Source organism: Symphalangus syndactylus, chromosome 6, assembly GCF_028878055.3.
Source record: "Symphalangus syndactylus isolate Jambi chromosome 6, NHGRI_mSymSyn1-v2.1_pri, whole genome shotgun sequence".
Taxonomy (NCBI): Eukaryota; Metazoa; Chordata; class Mammalia; order Primates; family Hylobatidae; genus Symphalangus; species Symphalangus syndactylus.
Window position 1 is genome coordinate 68,465,437 of NC_072428.2, and position 22,464 is coordinate 68,487,900.

The 22,464-nt window shown below is 40.8% G+C and overlaps 1 long non-coding RNA gene and 1 pseudogene across 4 annotated transcripts in view; one reads left to right on the top strand and one right to left on the bottom strand.

Annotated features, from left to right (window-relative positions):
- The window catches only part of LOC134736905 (uncharacterized), a 503,219-nt gene that overhangs the window by 165,774 nt on the left and 314,981 nt on the right, over positions 1–22,464 (top strand). The window lies entirely within an intron of this gene.
- Positions 3,606–3,720, bottom strand: LOC129485520 (uncharacterized; annotated as a pseudogene).

Genomic DNA, 22,464 nt, shown 5'->3' on the forward strand with positions numbered 1-22,464 from the left:
CTTCTCCCTTCCTTTCCCTTCTCCCTTCCCTTCCTTTCCCCCTTCCCTTCCTTTCCCCCTTCCCTTCCTCCTTCTCTTCCCTTCCCCCTTCCCTTCCCCCTTCTCTTCCCTTCCCCCTTCCCTTCCCTTCCCTTCCTTTCCCTTTTCCGTTCCCTCCCCTTCTCCCTTCCCTCCCCTTCTCCCTTCCCTTCCCTTCTCCCTTCCCTTCCCTTCCCTTTTCCCTTCCCCTTCCCCTCTTCTCCCTTTCCCCTTTCCTTCCCTTCTCCCATCCCCTCTTCCCCCTTTCCTTCCCTTCTCCCTTCCCCTCTTCCCCTTTTCCCGTTTCCTTCCCTTCCCCCTTCCCTTCCCTTCCCCCTTCCCTTCCCTTCCCTTCCCTTCCTTTCCTTTCTCTTCCCTTTCCTTCCCTTCCCTTCCCTTCCTTTCCTTTCTCTTCCCTTTCCTTCCCTTCTCGTCCCTTCTCCCTTCCCTTCCCTTCCCTCTTTCCCCTTTCCTTTCCTTCCCTCTTCACTTCCCTTCTCCCTTCCCTTCCCCTTCTCTTCCCTTCTGCCTTCCCTTCCCCCTTCCCTTCCCTTATCTTCCCTTCTCCCTTCCCTTCCTTATCTTCCCTTCTCCCTTCCCTTCCCTTCCCTTCCCCCTTCCCTTCCCCCTTCCCTTCCTTTCTCCCTTCCCTTCCCTTCTCCCTTCTCCTCCCTTCTCCCTTCCTCTCCCTGCCCTTCCCTTCTCCCTTCCCTTCCCTTCTCCCTTCCCATCCCATCCACTCCCCCCTTCCCCCTTCCCCCTTCCCCCTTTCCCGCTTCCCTTCCCTTGCCTTCCTTTCCTTTCCCTTCCCTTTCCTTCCCTTCTCTTCACTTCCCTTCACTTCTGTTCTCCCTTCGCTTCCCTTCTCCCTTCGCTTCTCCCTTCCTTTCCCTTCTCCCTTTGCTTCTCCCTTCCCTTTCCCCTTCCCCCTTCTGCCTTCCCTTCCCTTCCCCCTTCCCCCTTCCCCCTTCCCTTCCCTTCACTTCCCTTTCCTTCCCTCTTTCCCCTTTCCTTCCCTTCCCTTCCCTCTTTCCCCTTTCCTTCCCTTCCCCCTCCCCTCCCCCTTCCTTCCCCTCCCCTCTCCCTTCCTTCCCCTCCCCTCCCCTTCCCTTCCTCCTTTCAATCCCCTCCCCCTTCCCCTCCCCCTTCCCTTCCCTTCCCCCATCCCTTTCCCCTTCCCTTCCCTACTCTTCCCTTCCAGTCCCTTACCTTCCCTCTTCCCTTCCTTTCCCTTCCCCCTTCACTTCCACCTTCCCTTCCCTTCCCTTCCCTTCTGTTCCCTCCCCTCCCCTTCCCTACCCTTCGCTTCCCTTCCTCCTTCCCTTCACTTCCTCCTTCACTTTTCCCTCCTTCACTTCCCCTTCCCCTCCCCTTCCCTCCACTCCCCTCCCCTCCCCTCCCCTCCCCTCTCCTCTCCTCTCCTTTCTTTTCCTTTACTTTCTTTTCTTTGCCTTGCCTTGCCTTGCCTTGCCTTACCTTTCCTTTCCTTTCCTTTCCTTTCCTTTCCTTTCCTTTCCTTTCCTTTCCTTTCCTTTCCTTTCCTCCTCCTCCTCCTTTCTTCTTTGATACAGGTTCTCACTTCGTCATCCAGGCTGGAGTGCAGTGGCACAATCATGGCTCACTTCAGCCTCAACTTCCTGGGATCAAGTGATCCTCCTAGCTCAGGCTCCCGAGTAGCTAGGACTACAGGTATGTGCCACCATGCCCAGCTAATTTTTGTGTTTTCTTGTAACAGGGGCTTGCCATGTTGCCCAGGCTGGTTTCAAACTCCTGGACTCAAGCAATCTGCTCATCTTAGCCTCCCAAGGTGCTGGGATTACAGGTTTGAGCCACTGCAGTCAGTCTATTGTCATTATTTCAAGTAATTTTAAAATTTTCTTCTTAGTTTCTTCATTGACCCACTGACTGTTCAGGAGGCTGTTGTTTAATTTCCATGTGTTTATACAGATTCCAAAGTTCATTTGTTACTGATTTCTAGTTTTATTCCATTATGGTCAGGAAAGATACTTGATATAATTTCAATTCTTTTAAATTTTTTGAGATTTGTTTTGTGACCTAACACATGGTGTATCCTGGAGAATATTCCATGTGCTGAAGAGAGAAATGTATATTCTGCAGCTGTTGGATAAAATGTTCTGTAAATGTCTGTTAGATTTATTTTGTCTAAAGTGCAGTTTAAGTCTAATATTTCTGTGTTGATTTTCTGTGTAGGTTATCTGTCCAATGCTGAGAGTGGGGTGTTTAGGTCCCTAACTATTACTGTATTGGAGTCTAGCCCTCTCTTTAGATCTAATAATACTTGCTTTACATATCTGGGTGCTTTGATGTTGAATATTTGTTTATAATTGTTATATTATCTTGCTGAATTGATCCATTTATTTTTATATAATAACCATTTTTTGTCTCTTTTTATAGTTAGTGACTTAAAATATGTTTTATCTCATATAAGTATAGCCACTCTTGCTTGCTTTTGATTTCCATTTGTGTGGAATATATTTTCCTATCCCTTCACTTTCAGTCCATATGTCTTTAAAGGTGAAGTGAGTTTCTTGTAGGCAGCATACAGTTGGATTATTTAAAAAATGTATTCAGCCAGTCTATATCTTTTATTGAGGAATGTAATCTGTTTATACTGTTTATTGAGGGTGAGGTGTACTCTTGTTATTTTCTTGTTGTTTCTATCTTCTCTTGTTGATTTTTTTGTTTATCTCATTTATCTTTTTGGTTTGCCGGTTTTCTGTAGTGATGAACTTTGATTCTTTCCTCTTTATCATTTGTGTATCTGCTCTACCAGTGAGTTTTATACTTTTGTGTATTATCATGATAGTGATTATCATCTTTTTGCTTCCAGATGCAGAGCTTTCTTAAGCATTTTTTATAAGGCCAGTCTAGTGGTGACAATTTTCCTCAGTTTTTGCTTGCCTGAGAGTTTATTTCTTCCTCATTTTTTGAAGGATAGCTTTTCTAGGTATGGTATTCTTGGCTTGCAATTGTTTTCTTTTAGTACTTTTAACATATCATCCCATTGTCTCCTTGTCTGTAAGGTTTCTACTGAGAAATCTATTGTCAGCCTAATGAGGATTCCGTTATATTGACTTAATACCTTTCTCTTGCTGTTTTTTTAAATTCTCTTTGCCTTTGAGTTTTGACAGTCTGACTATAATGTGCCTCAGGGAGGACCTTTTTGGGTTGAATCTACTTGGGGCTTTTCAGTTTCCTGGATCTGGATATCCATATTTCTTCTCAGAATTGGAAAGTTTTCAGCTATTATTGCAGTAAATAGATCTTCTATGCCTTTGCCCATCTCTTTTCCTTCTGGCATTACTATTATATGAATGTTTTTTACTTAATGGTGTACCATAATTCTTGGAGGTTTTCTTTACTCTTTTATATTTTTATTTTTTCTAACTGGATAATTTTAAATGACCTATCTTCAAGTTCAGAGATTGTTTCTTCTGCTTTATCAAGTCTGCTTTTGAAGGTCTTGATTGCATTTTTTATTTTATTCATTGAATTCTTTAACTGCAGGATTTCTGTTTGGTTCTTTATTATGGTATCTATCTTTTTGTGGAATTTCACATTTATATAAAAATATGGAATGCTTTAAAAATTTGCATATCATTCTCTTGCAGGATCCATGCTAATCTGCTAATCTCCTCTTTATTATTCCAGTTTTAATATATGTGCTGCTGAAGTGAGCACAAGATGTTTACGCTTATCATGACAATTCAGTATTTTATTAAAGGTAGTAGCCAGTGCAATAAGTCAGAGAAAATAAATAAAAGGCATGTATAGGAAAAAGGCGAACAAAAATTTGGGCAACATGCTTGTGTGTATTAAAAATTCTAAGAGTTTAAAAAATGTGCACTAGAACTAATAAAGAAATTTAGCAAAGTCACAGTATGCAAAGTGAATAGACAAAATCAATTGTTTTATAAACTATCAACATTTTGAATATGAAATTAAAAATCATACAATGTGTCATAAAAATATGAAATATTTAGTAAAAGATATGCAATAACTCTACATTTAAAACTACAGAACACTGCTTAGAAATTAAGAAAGACCTAAAAATGTGGAACAATGTACTGTACTAGGATTGGGAGACTTTGTACTGCATTGTTAATGTGGTAATTCTTCCTAAGCTGATGTATAGATTCACTGTGACCACAATCCAAAGCTCATGTGGCTGTTTTGGTAGAAATTGCTGATTCTATTTTGAAATTTATATGCAATGCAAATAATCCAGAATAGACAAAACAATTTTGCAAAAGAAGAACAAAGTTGGGTAAATTAAATTTATTGACTTTAAGAATAATGATAAAGTTACAGTAATCAGGGTTTAGAAATATATGATTCACACTTATGTGGTTATATAATTTTTGACAAAGTTACCAAGGTAATTCAGCGTGGGTAGAGGTAGTCTTTTTAACAAATGGTGCTGAAATAACTGGATATTTATATAGTTAAAATAAATCTTGTCTTTTACTTTGTATAGCACATAATAATTTATATAAAATTAATTATGGACTTCAATGTAAATACTAAAATTATGAAATATCTAGAAGAAAACATAGAAAAATGTTATTATTACCTAGGAATCAGCAGACATTTCTTGTCTAGTACTCAAGAAACATAAAAAAGTAAATAATTTTAGTAAATTGTGCTTTATCAAAATTAAAACATCTATTCTTAAACAGCACCACTAGGTAAACAAAAACACAAGTTTCAGGTAGGTGGAGTATATTCTTAGTTCATAGTATTGAAAAATGACTTATCTCCGGAATGTACAAAGATTCCTATAACAAAATAATAATTTAAAAATTAAAGTCAAGAAAACTGGATTAAAAACTTAGATATTTCACATAGGAATATTTTTAAATGGCAAATACACTCATGAAAATGTGTTTGACATTGTCATCTGAGATATGCAAAGAGAAAATATAATGAGAAACCAGTAAACATCTACTATAATGGCTAAAATTACAAGGGGTGATAGCACCAGATGTTAATAGTGATATAGAGCAACCAGAACTTTTATACATTGCTATTTGGAAGTGTATTAGTCTATTTTCATGCTGTTGATAAAGACATACCTGAGACTGGGCAATTTACAAAAGAAAGAGGTTTAATTGCACTTACAGTTCCACATGGCTGGGGAAGCCTCACAATCATAGCAGAAGGCAAGGAGGAGCAAGTCATGTATTATGTGGATGGTGTGCAGGCACTTGTGCAGGGAAACTCCCCTTTTTATCACCATCAGATCTCATGAGACTTATTCACTATTATGAGAACAGCATGGGGAAGACCTGCCCCCTGTGATTCATTTACCTCCCACTGGGTCCCTTCCACAACACATGGGAATTCAAGATGAGATTTGGGGTGTGGACACAGCCAAACCATATCATTCCACCCCAGCCCCTCCCAAATCTCATGTCCTTATATTTCAAAACCAATCATGCCTTCCCAACAGTCCCTCAAAGTCTTAACTCATTTCAGCATAACTCAGAAGTCCACAATCCAAAGTCCCATTCGAGATGAGGCAAGTCCCTTCCACCTATGAGCCTGTAAACCCAAAAGCTGGTTAGTTACTTCATAGGTACAATGGGGGTACAGGCATTGGGTAAATACAGCCATTCCAAATGGGAGAAATTGGCCAAAACAAAGGGGCTACAGGACCCATGTGAGTATGAAATCGTGCATGGCAGTCAAACCTTAAAGCTCTAAAATGATCTTTGACTCCATGTCTCACATCCAGGTCATGCTGATGCAAGAGGTGGGTTCCTATGGTCTTAGGCAGCTCTGACCCTGTGGCTTTGCAGGGTACAGCCTCCCTCCCAGCTGCTTTCATGGGCTGGTATTGAGTGTCTGTGGCTTTTCCAGGCGCATGGTGCACGCTGTCAGTGGATCTACCATTTTGGGGCCTGGAGGACAGTAGCCCTCTTCTCATAGCTCCTCTAGGCAGTGCTCCAGTAGGGACTCTGTGTGGGGGCTCTGACCCCACATTTCCCTTCTGTACTGCCCTACAGAAGTTCTCCATGAGAGCTCCACCCCTGCAGCAAACTTCTTTGTGGACATCCAGGCATTTCCCTACATAGTCTGAAATTTAGGTGGAGGTTCCCAAACCTTAATTCTTAACTTCTGTGCATCTGAAGGCTCAACACCACATGGAAACTGTGAAGGCTTGAGGCTCACACCCTCCAAAGCCATGGCCCGAGCTGTACATTGGCCCCTTTTAGCCATGGCTGGAGCAGCTGGGATAAAGGGCACCAAGTCCCTAGACTGCACACAGGGCTGGAATCCTGGGCCTGGCTCAAGAAACCACTTTTTCCTCCTAGAACTCTGGGCCTGTGATGGCAGGGGCTGCTGTGAAGACCTCTCACATGGCCTGGAGACATTTTCCCCATTGTCTTGGGGATTAACAATCGGCTCCTCATTACTTATGCAAATTTCTACAGCCAGCTTGAATTTCTCCTCAGAAAATGGGTTTTTCCTTTCTATTGCATTGTCAGGCTGAAAATTTTCTGAACTTTTATGCTCCGCTTCCCTTATAAAACTGAATGCCTTTAACAGCACCCAAAACATCTCTTGAATGCTTTGCTGCTTAGAAATTTCTTCTGCCAGCTACCCTAAATAATTTCCCTCAAGTTTGAAGTTCCACAGATCTCTAGGGCAGGGGTAAAATGCCACCAGTCTGTTTGCTAACACATAACAAGAGTAACTTTTGCTCCATTTCCCAACAAGTTATTTGTCTTCATCTGAGAACACCTCAGCCTGGATTTCATTGTTGATATCATTATCAGCATTTTTGTCAAAGCCATTCAACAAGTCTCTAGGAAGTTCCAAACTTTACCACATTTTCCTGTCTTCTTCTGAGCCCCCCAAAACCTCTACTGTTACCCAGTTCCAAAGTTGCTTCCACATTTTTGGGTATCTTTTCAGCAACACCCCACTGTACTGCTACCAATTTACTGTATTCATTTTCATGCTGCTGATGAAGACCTACCCGAGACTGGGCAATTTACAAAAGAAAGAGGTTTAGTTGAACTTAGAGTTCCACATGGCTGAGGAAGCCTCACAATCATGGAAGAAGGCAAGGAGGAACAAGTCACGTCTTACATGGTTGGTGGCAGGCAAAGGGAGGAGCGTTTGTGCAGGGCAACTCTTCTTTTTATAACCATCAGATCTTTTGAGACTTATTCACTATCACCAGAACAGCATGGGAAAGACCTGCTCCCATGATACAATTACCTCCCACTGGATCCCTCCCACAACATGTGGGAATTCAAGATGAGATTTGTGTGGGGACACAGCCAAACCATATCAGGAGGGTAAAATAATTCAGTTACTTTGGAAAAGTTAGGCAAATTCTTATAAAATTAGACCTAGACATGCTCTATCACTCGGCGATTCCACTCCTAGGTGTTTACCCAAGAAAAATAAAAACACATAAGGCCCCCTCTCCCCACACAAAAGATGAAAGACTTGCATACACACAAAATATTTGCATATATGTGTTAAAAATAGCCTTATTCATAATAGCTGAAATCTGAAACACTTATGTTCATTAATAAGAGAATGGATAGGCAAATTATAGCATATTCTTATAATAAAATACTACTCAGCAATAGAATAAAGTAAGTTTTGATAAATTAAATAATGAGTGAATCTCAAAATATCCTGATGAAGAAGAGCCAGGCAAAATATGCAAAAATTATATATTAGTGTAAAATTCTTGAGTAGACAAAAACAATAAATGTTGATAGAAACAAGATCAATGCTTGCTTCTGGAAAGGTTTAGTGATTTGCTTACAAGGGATCATTCTGAGGTAATGAAAATGTTCTGTCTTGATAGGTGTGTATGTCATACAAATGTGTATTTCTATCAAAACCTTCTGTTCATATATTTCAGATCAGTATATTTTACTATAGGTAATTTATACCTCAATAAAAAAAATCATGCTAGTGTCAGCTAAAACATCTCACTAGTTCAGCAGAAAGTTTCAAGCCTGCTGGAGAATTCTTTTCTTGCTTCAGGGATGAAATATGAAATATGATCATTTTTACACTGGTCAATTGAGACTACTACTTCCAAAATTATAAATAATATAGATGGAATGAAAGAATTAAGGGAGTGAGGAAGAGATAGACATGGACAGAGGGAGACGAAAAGATGGTAAATGTGGTTTAGTGAGGGTAAACACAGCTCTGGTGGAATTTAATATTCCTCCCGACATGTGTTTATTTTCTTCTCTTTAGGGATCTGTGTCCTTTCTATAAAAATAGAATGCTAAAGCTGGTGAACTTTCTGTCTCTCCCATCTATCTCATGGTGAGGAAGGAAAGGGATGATTCATGGAATGCCTCTTGCTCTTTAGGCTTGGAGGATCCTTTCCCCACATTTTGTTCAGTTGTCAGTGCATATTATTTAGGAGAACATTTATTAATGTAATAGATATCTGTTGTGCTGCTGTTACATGCATCAGCTCATTTGTTATAATAAGGATACAGCAAATCAGACAAAGTCCTTGTTCTTCTGAAGTTTAAACTCCATTGCAAATCGAGACAACAGTGAGCAAACATGCTAATATATACTATGCATGTGGTGTTAATGCTTGCAGAAAATAAACCAGAATGAGGGGAATAGGAAGTGCTGGGATGGGGCAAATAGCTTTTTATACAAGGTGGTCAGGATGCCTTTGATTAATATGTCTTTTGAAAAGAGGTCTTAAGTAAATGATGGAGTACGTGACATAGCCTCTAATGGGAAGAATACCAGGCAGAGAGAACAAGAAGTACAAAAACCATGAGGTGGGAATATGTTTGGTGGTTTGAGGAATACCAAAGTGATCAGTGCGGCTGGAGAAGAGTGAATAGAAGAAAGAGTGGTAGGAGGTGAGGTCATTGGAGGGACTTTGGAGGAGGCTTTGTTTTGTTTTTCAGCAGATAAGACTTGACTTGGGTTTTAATGAACAACTCTGGCTACTGTGTGAGTAATATATGATACAGAGCAAGGATAGAATTAGGGAGACCAGTTAGAAGATTACTGCTTCTCTAGACAGACGATGATGGTGTCTTGGGCCAGGCTGGGACTTGGGCACGTGAGAGATGTCTAAAGTATACTTGCCTGTCTGATGGGTCATAGTCTACTAGGCACCTTGTTTAAAGCCATCTTGGTCCAACTATTTCCCTTCCCAAAGCAATCTCTCCTTCTCATAGCTTACATCTAGCAAGAGAAATTTCCATTGCAGGTGGACTCCTGAGGACCTAGCTCAGTTTCTCCAGAGGATTCACAGTGTAATGGCCATACACAGCACAAGGATGGTTCAGGAGCTGAGGAAGACAGCGAGACATCAGGTCACATGCCTTCCCTGGTCTGTCCTTTCTCCCACTAGCCCAGGTTTCTGCTTTGTCACTTGATGGCACTCACACTGTTCAAATTTCTTAATTTTCTGTGAAATAAATGTGATGAACTCTCATTATGAAAGTTCAGCCTCATTTCTCTGAAGGAGGATGGTTAGCATGAAAGAAAGGTAAAAAGATCCACAAAAGATTCATTGCTTCTCTGGAATGTAATAGATGAGCAGCTCCTGAGGGGGCCTGTGGGATTGAAATATAACAAGAATATTAAACAGTCCAAGCTTGATGAGATTCAAGCAGAGAATGGTTTTGTGTTTCACTGCTGTCTTAAGTATACTCTGGCTCATCTTCCTCTCAAAGTTCTTGATACCATCGTTAGAGGTTATGAAGTTTCTTGATCACATTCAACTCCAAGAGTAGGCCCACTTTGGTTATTAAGCCTCATTCTGTTGTAAAGAGATCCTGTCTAGTCTAAATAAAAATTTTAATCTCATACCCAGTTCAGATCTTCCCCTGTCTTTCCACCCCCTTCCCTTTCCCACTCCAGCGCAGGCCTGATCTGTGGCTCAGCTGCAGCAGTGTGTTGGATATGGATCAAAGTCTCAGCAAGAGCCAACTGTTAACATCTCTTTGCAATTCCAAGTTCAGTGTTGTCAGGTTGGTGGATTAAATCAGCCATGGTGGGAGTATTTGCACCATGGAAATTGGCAACCACTACAAACCAGGGTGTTTTCCGCCAAGACAGCCAGCAGCATACCACTGCTCAGAGGCGAGTAGTGGGGAAAGAACATTTAAAAAAACTATCCTTTCCATCCTTCTCATCCTTTTCTGGCTCTTTCTTGTTCTGGCTAGGGGAGGGGATGAGATTTCAAACACAAAGAAGATGTCGTTTAACTGGTGCTACTGCAGTCTGGCTGTTGATGCTCTCTGAGTGGCAGACATACATTGCTGGCTTTCTCTTGGAGAACCAGTGTGGGCTCTTAGAAAGAACTTGCAGGATCCACATACACAGTTCTCTGGCATGGGTGATGGGTTCCTTGGCTGACCTTTTGAGACTCTCCTCAGCTTTTGACCCCCTGCTGTAAAAAATATAGCCTCTTTCTAACAGAGTTTCTTCATCTAAAAGGCCTTCTTAAGTGTATATATTACATGTAAGATAGTCTAAATTCTGCTTCCCTTTATAGCACCAGTCTGGTCTGTAAGAAACACATGCCTCCTGGTTACAAGGCAGGACAGGAGCCAAGGCTACCTCACTGCTGCCCTCTCTATTTTCATCCAGGACCACCCCCACCATATTCCTATGCTTGAGATTCTCCAGGTCACAAGCAGGTACCATCTCTATGTTCCCATATATCCCAGGTGATGGGGCTTTGTTGTGCTCCTGTGACCTTCCTCACTGTAATCCTGTCTGCTTTGATGACAGCCCCAGGCTGAGCCTACAGATCCTGCATCTCAGCAGGCCTCTAGCCAGGCAGTGAAGGTGGTCTCCCCTCTTCAGGCACCTCTGTGTCTGTAGATGATTGTCTTAGAGCTGACCTCACACTTGGCCTGGGACGTATGGAATGTCACTGCTTTCATAACCCTCTAGTCCAGCAACACACACTCAAACTTCTTTTCTATTTTTTTCTTCTGCTTATATATCGGCTCTAGAAGCTTTCTGCATGTTCACCATGAAAGGACTATATTTCAAACCAAAAAACAAAAACAAAATAAATCTACCATTCCAAAAGTAAATTTAAGAGTTATCCACCGTCAGTGAAATGGGGGCTCCAGGGGCAAGTTTGGCTGACCCCAAGTGCACGCTTGCTCCTTAGGCAGCCTTGCATCTCAGTCTGACTTTGTGTTAGTGGTGCTTGAGATGAGCAGAACAGCCTGTCATAACTTAACCCAGAGAGGTTTTAAGGCATCCTGGGACTTCAAGGGTCCAGGCTAGGGGAAAAGAAGAAAGGCTGAACAAGGGCAGGAGGAACACATTCCTTCTGGGGTGTGCCCAGGGATGTCTGGCAGCAGTCCCTGGTGTGCTGGCAATAGTAGCAACAGCAGATTTATCTGTCACCCACAGATTTAGGGAATACCTTGCCATGCTTCAGGCAGTGGATTAACCTCTTTTCTGCATTATATCATTTACCTTTCTCACAATCTCCATGAGTCAGGTACTATTGCTTTCTCTGTTGTACAGATGAGGAAACAAATGGGCAGAACGTTTAGGTAATGTGCACAAAGTTGCACAGCTATTATGTGGCACTACTGTGGTTCAGTCCAATGTGGGCTGCCTCAACTGTTCGTGCTCTTACCCACTCCCGTTGACTGCTCCTCTGGGTTAGTGGTTAGAAACGTATGTTTTGAGTTCAGGAGAGATTTGAGTTTCCATGTGATTACAGGTGAGTTGCTTAAGTATAAATATCGATAATAATTATTAACTGCACAGGGGAAAAAAGAGTGGTAACTCGTCTCAGGTCCTATGCTATATTGTTCATTTATCCATTCATTTATCTATTTATCTTGGTATTTATTTACATATCAGGTTATTTACTCATTCATTAATATTTATCGAGCACTTACTGTGGCCCAGGCCCAGCACTGAGCACTTTGCATATCATCTAATTAGTAATCACAATTTTACACTATAGCATCTATTGCTCACCCAATTTTATAGCTAAGAAAATTGCAGTGGTTATATTTTTATCTTTGTTCAATTCCAAAGCCAGTGTGCTTTTTCATGTTAGTAAGATGTTCAAATGCAAAGCTTTGATTTGTTTGTTCATTTTTGTTCCTGTTATTATTCTAAGGGGTTGTGTTGTACAGAAAGCAGAAAGAGGAAGGGATCTCTAACCAATAAGGCCTGCATTAGCACAGACAAGATAGGAAAATATCCAATGAGGCTGTCCAGAATACAAAAGGTGAGTATGAAAGATGACAATCTCCCAAGCCTTTGCCAAGCTCTGTTGAGAGATGGCTGCAGAAGTCAGAGGAAGGTGAGGTCCCCAAGCCATCCCTGTCTTTGCTAAATCACTATCTGTCAGGGCCCAGCAAGAGGGAGAGAAACGCTTCAAGGAGGTCAGACTTCTCAAGGTTCCCTGATGTCTGCAGGCAGAGCTCTCAACTGGCAGGGATGCATTTTGCAAGGCTCTGTGGATGCTGAGAAGTGGGCATCAGGCAGAATTATAACTCCTTTTCTACTTTCACATGAGATTTAAGTGGAAAGAAATGGGTAAAGTGTCCAGGACAATCGCCTTTCCAGCACCTAGTGTCCAGACAGGAAACTTGATTGGAGACTAGAGGTTTATGTTGCTTTGAGGACATTTCTCAAAGTCATAGGGGTTCTCAGGCAAGGTGAGGAGGCTTTATCATAGCACAGGAGAATACATCAGCTAAACCCCTCATCAAAGAAGCCGGGCCCCTCAGCCACAGTGCCACATGGGGAAACAACTCCTCTGTTGCCTTCCCACCTCCTTTCACTCAGTTTTCTCCTGTGGTGCCTGGCCCAGCCAAGGCCTTCTCAATAGGGCACTGTTTTTCCAACTGTGCTCTGGGCATTTCCCATAGTTGTCTCTGTGGCCACAGGAGTGACAATTGAAGGGAGAGAGGAGCCAACAGGGCCTAGCCAACACCTACAGCTCAACAGAGACACTCCATTCGTTTGGTTTACATAGTATGGGCTTTGGTCTAAGGTTTTGTTGGAGGAAAGCCTTTCATTATCCAACATTCCCCACCAACAGTAAATCTAGACCAATAATGTGTGTTTTTTATGCCTTTCTTACAGCCTGCTACATAGCAGATACAGTCATGCACTGCATAATGATGTTTTAGTCAAAAATGGACCACATATACAATGGTGGTCCCATAAGATTATAATGCCATGTTTTTACTGAACGTTTTCTATATTTAGATACACAAATACTTACCATTGTGTTACAATTGCGTACAGTATTCAGTTAAGTAATGTGCTTGTAGTCTAGGAGCAATAGACTATCCCATGTAGCCTGGGTGTGTAGTAGGCTATACCATCTACATCTGTGTAAGTACACTGTATGTTTTTCACACAATGATGAAGTCACCTAATGATGCATCTCTTGGACTGTATCCCTGTTTTTAACTGACATGACTGTACTTGCTAAATAGTAGCCATCATTAATAGTAGTGCTGCATGACATCTACCCTCAAGGAGCTTACAGATGTCAGAGGGTACAGATGTATTCCTCTTGTTCTTTCATGAGAACCCATGCTAGGCTGTGTTTGCTCCTCGCGCTCTTTATTCTCCTTCCAGTAGTTGTAATTCATCTCTGCTTGCCTTCTGTAATCTGGAATCCAAATGGAGTCTCTACTATTCAAGTAACAGACAGGCAGTGAGAAGACAAAGATGAGACCATGGATGGCAAACTGCTTGGTGAATTGTAAAAGGCTGTAAAAATATTTGATGTTGGCCCAGTGCCATGGCTCATGCCTGTAATCCCAGCACTTTGGGAGGTGGAGGCAGGCAGATCATGAGGTCAGGAGTTCGAGACCAGCCTGATCAACATGATGAAACCCTGTCTCTACTAAAAATACAAAAATTAGCTGGGCATGGTGTTGTGCACCTGTAATCCCAGCTACTCAGGAGGCTGAGGCAGGAGAATTGCTTGAACCTGGGAAGCGGAGGCTGCAGTGAGCCGAAATCATGCCACTGCATTCCATTCTGGGCAACAGGGCAAGACTCCATCTCAAAAACAACAAAACAAAAATTGATGTTGTTACCCTTATTGTATTTTCAAGAGGAAACTGAGTCACAGTGAACACTCCTAGTGAAAATTTGGAAGAATTCCTTGGAACAGATGGACTGTAGTCCTCAAAAGCAGCACCTGTTCCTCAAGTATTTAGTCTGGGACACTGATGAGAAGTCGGTGTGGTGAGGTCTTTGCCTAAAGGGGATGTATTAGTTTGTTCTTGCATTGTTGTAAAAAAAACCTGAGACTGGATAATTAATAAAGAAAAGAGGTTTAACTGGCTCATGATACTGCAGGATCTAAAGGAAGCATAGTTACTTCTGCTTCTTGGGAGGCTTCAGGAGGCTTCCAATCATGGCAGAAGGCAAAGGGGGAGCAAGTGTCTTACATGGCAGAAGGAGGAGCAAGAGAGAGAGAGAGCAGGAGGGAGGAAGTACTACACAGGTTTACATGACCAGTTCTTATAAGAACTCACCATCACAGGAACAGCACCAATGGGATGGTGCTAAACCATTCAAGAGAATCCACTCCCATGATACAGTCACCTCCCACCAGGCCCCATCTTCAACACTGGGGATTATAATTTGACACGAGATTTGGGGAGACACAGATCCAAATCATGACATGAAGTCTTAAATCACCCAACCCTACTTGCTCATGGCTTCAACTCAGTAGAATGACTTCTTTTTCTTCCCTCTTATACTTCTATGAGAAAGATAAATGGCAAAAGACAAGATTGTATCAAATATTTATGTATTATTTTCATTTTTGCAAGCATTTATTTTGCAAGGGTAGTTTTAGGATATACCTCACGATAGTTCATTCGGTGCATATTTATGAGATGGTGCCAGCTTCTCTCTAGGTCATGGGATGGATGCTGGAGGAAGATGAAAGGGGAAAGTCAACTCAGACCCAGGCACTGTTGTAGGAGCAACCACAAACATATAGGAAGATGACTCCGGTGCAAAGGGATGGCCAGTGACACATGGGAAGTACAGAGGTCCCAGGGAAGCTGGAGGAAGCAGGTCCCTCTTGGCTCTTGACTGAAACATATTTTCACTAGTACCAGTTGCAGCCCCAGGCAAAATTGTGAGTTTTTTTTTTTTGAATCCCTTTCCCTTCCCTCTTTTTCATTTCTTACAAATGCCAATGCCCTTGTGCTTTCTCTCCATTCCCCTCTAACTCAAAGATACTCTCAGGTCCTTTGGGCACATGCCATTTATTAATTAATTAAATCAACAAATAACCATCAAGTGCCTGCTCTGTGCTGGGTACTGGGCACTGTTCTCGCCCACCACACAGGAAACAGCAGTGAATGTGATAAGCAGGTTTCTCTGCCTACTTGAAATGTATCCCCCCAGGAGAGCGAGATAGAAAATAAACTAATAAAAAACAAATTAAATTGCATGCTAAACATTTTTAAGTAGGAGTAAAGGCCATGCTGAGAATGACTGCAGGATGTTGTAGCAGTGAGAGATGAAATGGCCACCTCAGACAGGGTGGTCAGGAAAGGCATCTCTGAAGAGGGAACATTTGAGCAAAGACCTGAATACAAGGATCTAGGAACTCAGTGTTCTAGAAACAGAAGATGTATAAAGACTCCGAGGCAGAAGTGAGTTTTGTGTTTGGGGAACAGAAAAAAAGACAATGAGAGGAAGCACAAAGGGATGAAGTTAGAGAGGCAGACAGTAATTTGAATGTGATAAAGTGCAGTGAAAAGCCATTGGAGGGTTCAATGCCTGCAGCAGTGCAGTGTTTCACCTTTTAGGACATTTGCCTTTATGTATTTTACTTCCTAAATGAAGTGTGCCTGAGTAATTTTTGAATGCTACCTCAGATTCCGGTACAGTGCCAGGCACATAGCAAATGCTCAATGAATAGTTGTTCATTGATTGAGCAAGGATCAAACCAAAAACTAAAGCCACAAATTCCTGATGGTAGAATATCAGGCAATTCATCCAAGATAGAATACCTGGGGGGATTGTAGTCCTTCAGGTGTCTCAGGGGGCACATTGTGAATGGCCATTGCCCATGGATCACAAAAGCCTGGCTGTCACTTCCTTTTTTGCAGGTCTTAGGCATTCAGCCTTCTCTTTGTTCTCTTTCTAGCTTCCCCCCATCATTTGGGCACCCCCTCCCCGCTTCCCTAGCTGCAAAGTCTCCCCTGCTCCTGCTACTTCTGCTGACCCCATAGAAAAACATAGGCCTGCCTCATTGAATAGTAGAACTATTAAGAACTGAAAGGAAAATAACACAAACAGCAAACAGGGGAACATGTTGTGAGGAGTCTTTCCAAAATGTTTCTTCTCATTTCTCTTGGTAGATTTGGGGAGCCTGTCTTCATTTATTCCTTCTGCAATTGTCCTGGTTACACAAGGATAATAAACTGGGGAAACTTTCATCTTTTTAATTCAAATGCTATTTTTCATTAAATCGTACCTGAAAGAGATTGACAAAGGGCTTAGGCTGTTCTTGACCCTATGTTCTGCAGGCTTTGGCTAAATATGCTGCAAAAGCTTGCCTGCCATATGATTACATGAGAACAATTCATTCTTTCCTTTCTCAAAACCGGAGAAAGCTCAGCCTTCTACCTGGATTCCAAACAGTTGTCAAAAATTCACCCTTCAGTTCTCTTGTTTTTGTCAGCAGGAAAATGGTGGGACGTATTGAAGAAATATTAAAAACAATCTGAACCCAACCCAGAAAACCTTTGCACAAGGTAGAAGAGAAATAAAAGTTTTATTATTGAATAAGCATTAGCACAAAAAGTGATGCACACCACAGGCAATCTGCTGAAGAGACTGCAGAGGCAGAAAGAAATCTCACTGTTTTATGCAGCCAAGTGGGTACAACCATTCCATTTATGTTCTCAAGATAAATTTGCTGATTTTCTCCTATGTTTATAACTGCAGATAGGTTTTGCAGTTTGGAGTCAATTGACAACTGAAGTTAGGTCTATCTTCTTCCAGAAAAACTGAGACATAAGGCATTTTCCTTGATGATTACATTTCAAAGAGATGGCTCTCATGTCTTTGAAGAAACATTTCTGAGTTGTAAGATTGGCAAGAACTTTATTTAACATTTGCCTTATAATAGGCATTTGGGATCCTTTTGAGGCCAATTTTGCTAGGTTAAAGAGTAGGTCCCTTAGATATATTCCAGAATTGGGTGCTGGCTCAAATATGTGACCTTTCTACCTTGCCAGAAGTTCAAAATTTTAGTGCTGTCACAGAGTTCTTACTACAAGTATCCCAGCCAGTCACACACAATCCCTTTTAGAACTATTTTTAGAAAATATATTGAAAAGCAACATTTGCTTAATTTGCTGAAATAAAGATGACAAAATCTATTTCCTTATCATTTCTCTCCTCCAACTTAAGAGAATAATCTGAGGACAGTTTCTGCCAGGAAGTTTCCTTCTTCCAACTATACAGGACTAAACAGATAAACAGGACTCTGAATCTCAGCTGGGAATCCCTGAGTGCTTGGACTTTCGAGGATGAAGATCTGGATCTGAATCCTGACTCTTCCCTCACCATTAGAATAATTAATATGTTGGGGCTTCACTTGTATCATCTGTCAAAGGAGGATAATAATTGTTCTGCCCCTCACACATTTTTCATCTTTGCCCAGACAATTTCTATTCTTTGTATGAGTTCCCAATGAATGCTTTCTTTTATAATACTTTACGCTTCATTTTAAGCTCATTGTGCCTATAGCTGTTAACTTGCCTGTCTTGCCATACTGTTAGGACAGAGGACTTATTTATTGCTTATTTTTGGGGGCTCCTTATAAATGGGATTTAAAGAACTTGTGAAAGCTTGAATGAATCTGCTTGTTTGCGTGGTCATAAGATGGAATGTTACACCCAAGTAAAGTTCCTGGCACACATGGTGCCTCCTCTGCCTTTCTTTGGAGCTAAGACCCTTTGAGCTGTGCTTCTTTCCTCTACAAAAACATCTTTGAGCATTTCCTTACCCTCCACTGGTGCTCTTATTTCTTAGATTACAAATACTCTAAGATGAAGTAGGTTCTTCCAAAACATTCATTATTGATTCAAATCCTATTCGCAGCCAGGAAATTAGCCTATCATCTTCCAGAAGGTTTTCTTTCAGCCACGAGCTTGAATAAATAGGTTTTCCTGCTTATTCATCTATTAACAAAATAATCAAATTAATATCTTATTCTAGGAACATCTCATTTAGTCAAAATATTAAGTTAGTTTGGAAAAGGAGAAAACAAGAGCACCAGGAGAGAGAGTTTGTGTAAGTTCTTTTCTCAGCCTGCCAGCTTTCCCTGGATGGGATTGTTCCGTATCACTGGCTTGCTGGGGCAGTGGAGAGGAAGGTTCAGTGAGATGATGCTGACACTTGCAAGGCCCAAGAGAACCATGTTTCCACCATGAGATTTGCTGTTTGGAAATACAGTTACTGATCATTCTGATATTGTAAATAGTGTTTGCTAGCTTCCTCCTGAACTACAGGTAAGTGCGCACTTACTTTAAACATTAGCAGGAATATTTAAGAGGTTTCTGGTCCCATAGGTTGTTCAAGGCTTCAAAGGAACAGATGAGCATTTGCATAATCTTCCATGTAGAAGACAGCAGTCAGAGTTAATTTTTAATTTATTTCCCTCGAGAGAAAATATCTCTTGGTAACTCTTGATTAGCAGACAATGAGGTTCAGTAAAATCATTTAGAAGTTTGGAGCAAAAAAAAAAAAAAAAAAAAAAATCCAAAGTTTCTGATGATAAAGGGAAAGTAAACATCCAAGAAAGGACCTTTTTGTAAAAATTCCAAACTGGGGTGAATGAATGGTATAGAAATACAAGGTTTGCATTGTAGACATCACCAAATAGTGCATTTGAATTTGCAGAGTTGTCTCTCCTACTTTGGTATAACCCTATTCTACAGCTCATTAAATTAAAAAATGCAAGAATAGGTCTTTAATTACTTGAGAAGATATTGCTGGTGATTTTTCCTATCTCTAGTTATAGAAATTCTTTCATATTTTAAAAATAGAATAAATTCATCATAAGACTATTCCACAATTTTGGCTGCTGTGTCTGTGCAAATGACTATTTTGGAGAAGAGCAATTAAACTCCAGCCTTTTTCTTTCTTTTAAAAATATTTTTTGTGTGTATATTTGAGATTTACCAACATGATGTTACAGGATACATGTAGTCAAATGGTTACTATAGAGAAGCAAATTAACATATCCATCATCTCACATAGTTACTTTTTGTTGTGGAGAGAACAGCTAAAATCTACTTATTTAACAAAAATTCCTAATATGATGGGATTTTTATTAGCCCTCTTCCTCATGTTGTACATTAAATCTCTAGACTTGTTCATCCAAACAGAGATAGCAAATAAAACGGTGGTTACCAGGGGTGAGGAAATGAGTGGACAGGAAATGGGAAGGTGTAGTTCAAAGGATATCATAGCTTTTATCCTAGAAAATTTCAGTCTCCTATTACCTCACTCCCTATAGAAGAACAAGCCTTGTCAACAGGACCATGCAAATATTAGCAACTAATACTTGCAGAATGTTTTATCATTTAGAATATATACTTATATGTTTATCATATCTAGCCCTCTCAGCAGCACTATAAGAAGTATATTATTACATATTGAGGGATTAATAATGGTAATAATAATAACGAGAAGAAAATAAGAAGATAATAATTTGCCCAAAGTCACATACCCATGGGGAGAGCTGGGCTGTAAGCCCCTTCTTTTTTTTATTTTTATTTTTATTTTTTATTATACTTTAGGGTTTTAGGGTACATGTGCACAATGTGCAGGTTTGTTACATATGTATCCATGTGCCATGTTGATTTCCTGCACCCATTAACTCGTCATTTAGCATTAGGTGTATCTCCTAATGCTGTCCCTCCCCCCTCCCCCCACCCCACAACAGTCCCCGGAGTGTGATGTTGTGCGTATTTTTTTTAGAGGTAAGGACAAATGGGTGAGACTAATCCAATGGGAAAACTTTCAGAATTCTGAATTTCAGAGTTGTAAGGAAATTTAGAGATCATCTATCCAAAACTCTCTTAGAAAGCTAAAGATAAAAATAATTGCTACATCCACATAGACTGTTAATGGAATAGCCTGGCCTTTAAGCAAAAAGTCCGGTGATCTGATTTGCTGTTGTTTCTTAATGTACCGATTCTCCTGCTCCAAATTTACGTGCATAGTAACATGTGGTGCATCTGTATGTTTTTAATATTTATTTATTTATTTATTTTTGAGACGGAGTCTCGCTCTGTCGCCCAGGCTGGAGTGCAGTGGCGCGACCTCGGCTCATTGCAAGCTCCGCCTCCTGGGTTCACGACATTCTCCTGCCTCAGCCTCCCGAGTAGCTGGGACTACAGGCGCCCGTCACTGCGCCCAGCTAATTTTTGGTATTTTGAGTAGAGACGGGGTTTCACTGCGTTAGCCGGGATGGTCTCGATCTCCTGACCTCGTGATCCGCCCGCCTCAGCCTCCTAAAGTGTTTAATATTTATTTTTAATTTTGCAGTTTTACTTCTCCATCAGGAATATTCTAGGAAGCCAAAAGGACGTTTTCCAATAGAAGAGAAAGCCTAGAAAATTTGCACCTTACCTCCTTAGAATGCTACAAACTTAAGTTTTATGTTGATACAGACATCATTTTCCTATTTTGGCTAAAGAAATGAGGTGCCTGGGTTCTCAATATATTATACACACACTTTTCTCCTCCGTCTTTGATCCTGCTGCATCACTTCTCAACTTTTTAACTTTATTCTGCTGATGCTTTCAGTATTTTCACATAAATTGTGCTGAGTGTCAGATGTGGGTCAGTGGATATTACTATAAAAATAATATCTATATGAAAACTCCAATTTGTGGGGTAAACAAACAATGAAATGCTCTTATTTTTTTTCCTTTTTTTTTTGTTGGTTGAGTCAGGTTGTATCCACTCCAATACTGTCCCTGACCTTTTTGCCAAGTGAATCCATAAATTAGTCAAGGGGGGAACACTGATTTATTGGAGTGGATATGCTTCAAAATCAGTTTGAATTTAGAAGGTGTTGCTGTCCTGTACTGTCACAAAACACACTGTATAAATTATTAAACTGGGTCCTGCAGAGGTTTGAAAGAGGCGTACGATGAGGCAGTGGTTTCTCCTAAAGGCTGTGGACCCTTGAGGTGCTGAAGAGTTATACAAATCCTTAACATTTTCACAAACTGAAAAAAAAAAAACAACAGTAGCCACACATTACAGAATGAACTCAAAATATATGCCTGCTGCTTTCCCCTACCCCAGCTTTTTCAGGTAAGAATTCTTTTATTTCAGGCAGTTGCTAAGCCTGGGCCTCTGTGGTGCTGGTCAGAAAAGTGGGTAGAGCTATAGTCTGGAAGGGGACAATTCAGAGAATGGGTGGAGGAAGGGAGACAGACGGAGATGGTGACAGTGATCCAGGGACAGAGAGAGAAACAGAAACAGCACCTCAAGCTGAGTTTGGAGCAAGTGCAGGGGAGTTTACACAAGACTATATATAGAGTTAAGACCACAGCAGGGTATAAGGACACGAGCAGGATATGTTTTCTTCGGTGTGGAAAAAACTGAGAGGAATTTTAAGAAAGGTTTGCTGAGTGTTATTAATGACTTCTTTGACTCCACTTATGGAAATTTCATATAATATTTAAATTGTTTACAATAGATTTTGGCTTTTTCCAGATATAATACTTATGTTTTGAATCTGGCATTGTTCTTAGATGGGCCACTAAATATACAGGTGATGAAACACCCAATCAGTTTTCAAAAGTATATAGATACTTTGGAAATTAATAAAATAAAATCAATGTAAAAGTGGTATTAAAATCATCACAGTTTTACATTATTATGTATCTGCTAAATTAATATATAATGCATTTCTATCACGAGGAAAACTCAACAGTTTTTATTTTTAAAAATCTTTTTAAATTTGTATTTTAAGTTCTGGGGTACTTGTGCAGGATGTGCAGGTTTGTTACATAGGTAAACGTGTGCCATGGTGGTTTGCTGCACCTGTCAACCCATCATCTAGGTATTAAGCCCAACATACAGTTGCTGTTTTTCCTAATGCTCTCCCTCCCTCCATCGCAACCTCCGACAGGCCCGTGTGTGTTCCCCTCCCTGTGTCCATGTGTTCTGTTTGTTCAGCTCTCACTTATAAGTGAGAACATGTGGTGTTTGGTTTTCTATTCCTGCATTAGTTTGCTGAGGATAATGGCGTCCAGCTTCATTTATGTCCCTGCAAAGGACATGATCTCTTTCCTTTTTATGGCTGCATAGTAGTCCGTGGTGTATATGTAACACATTTTCTTTATTCAGTCTATCATTAATGGGCATTTGGGTGGATTCCATGTCTTT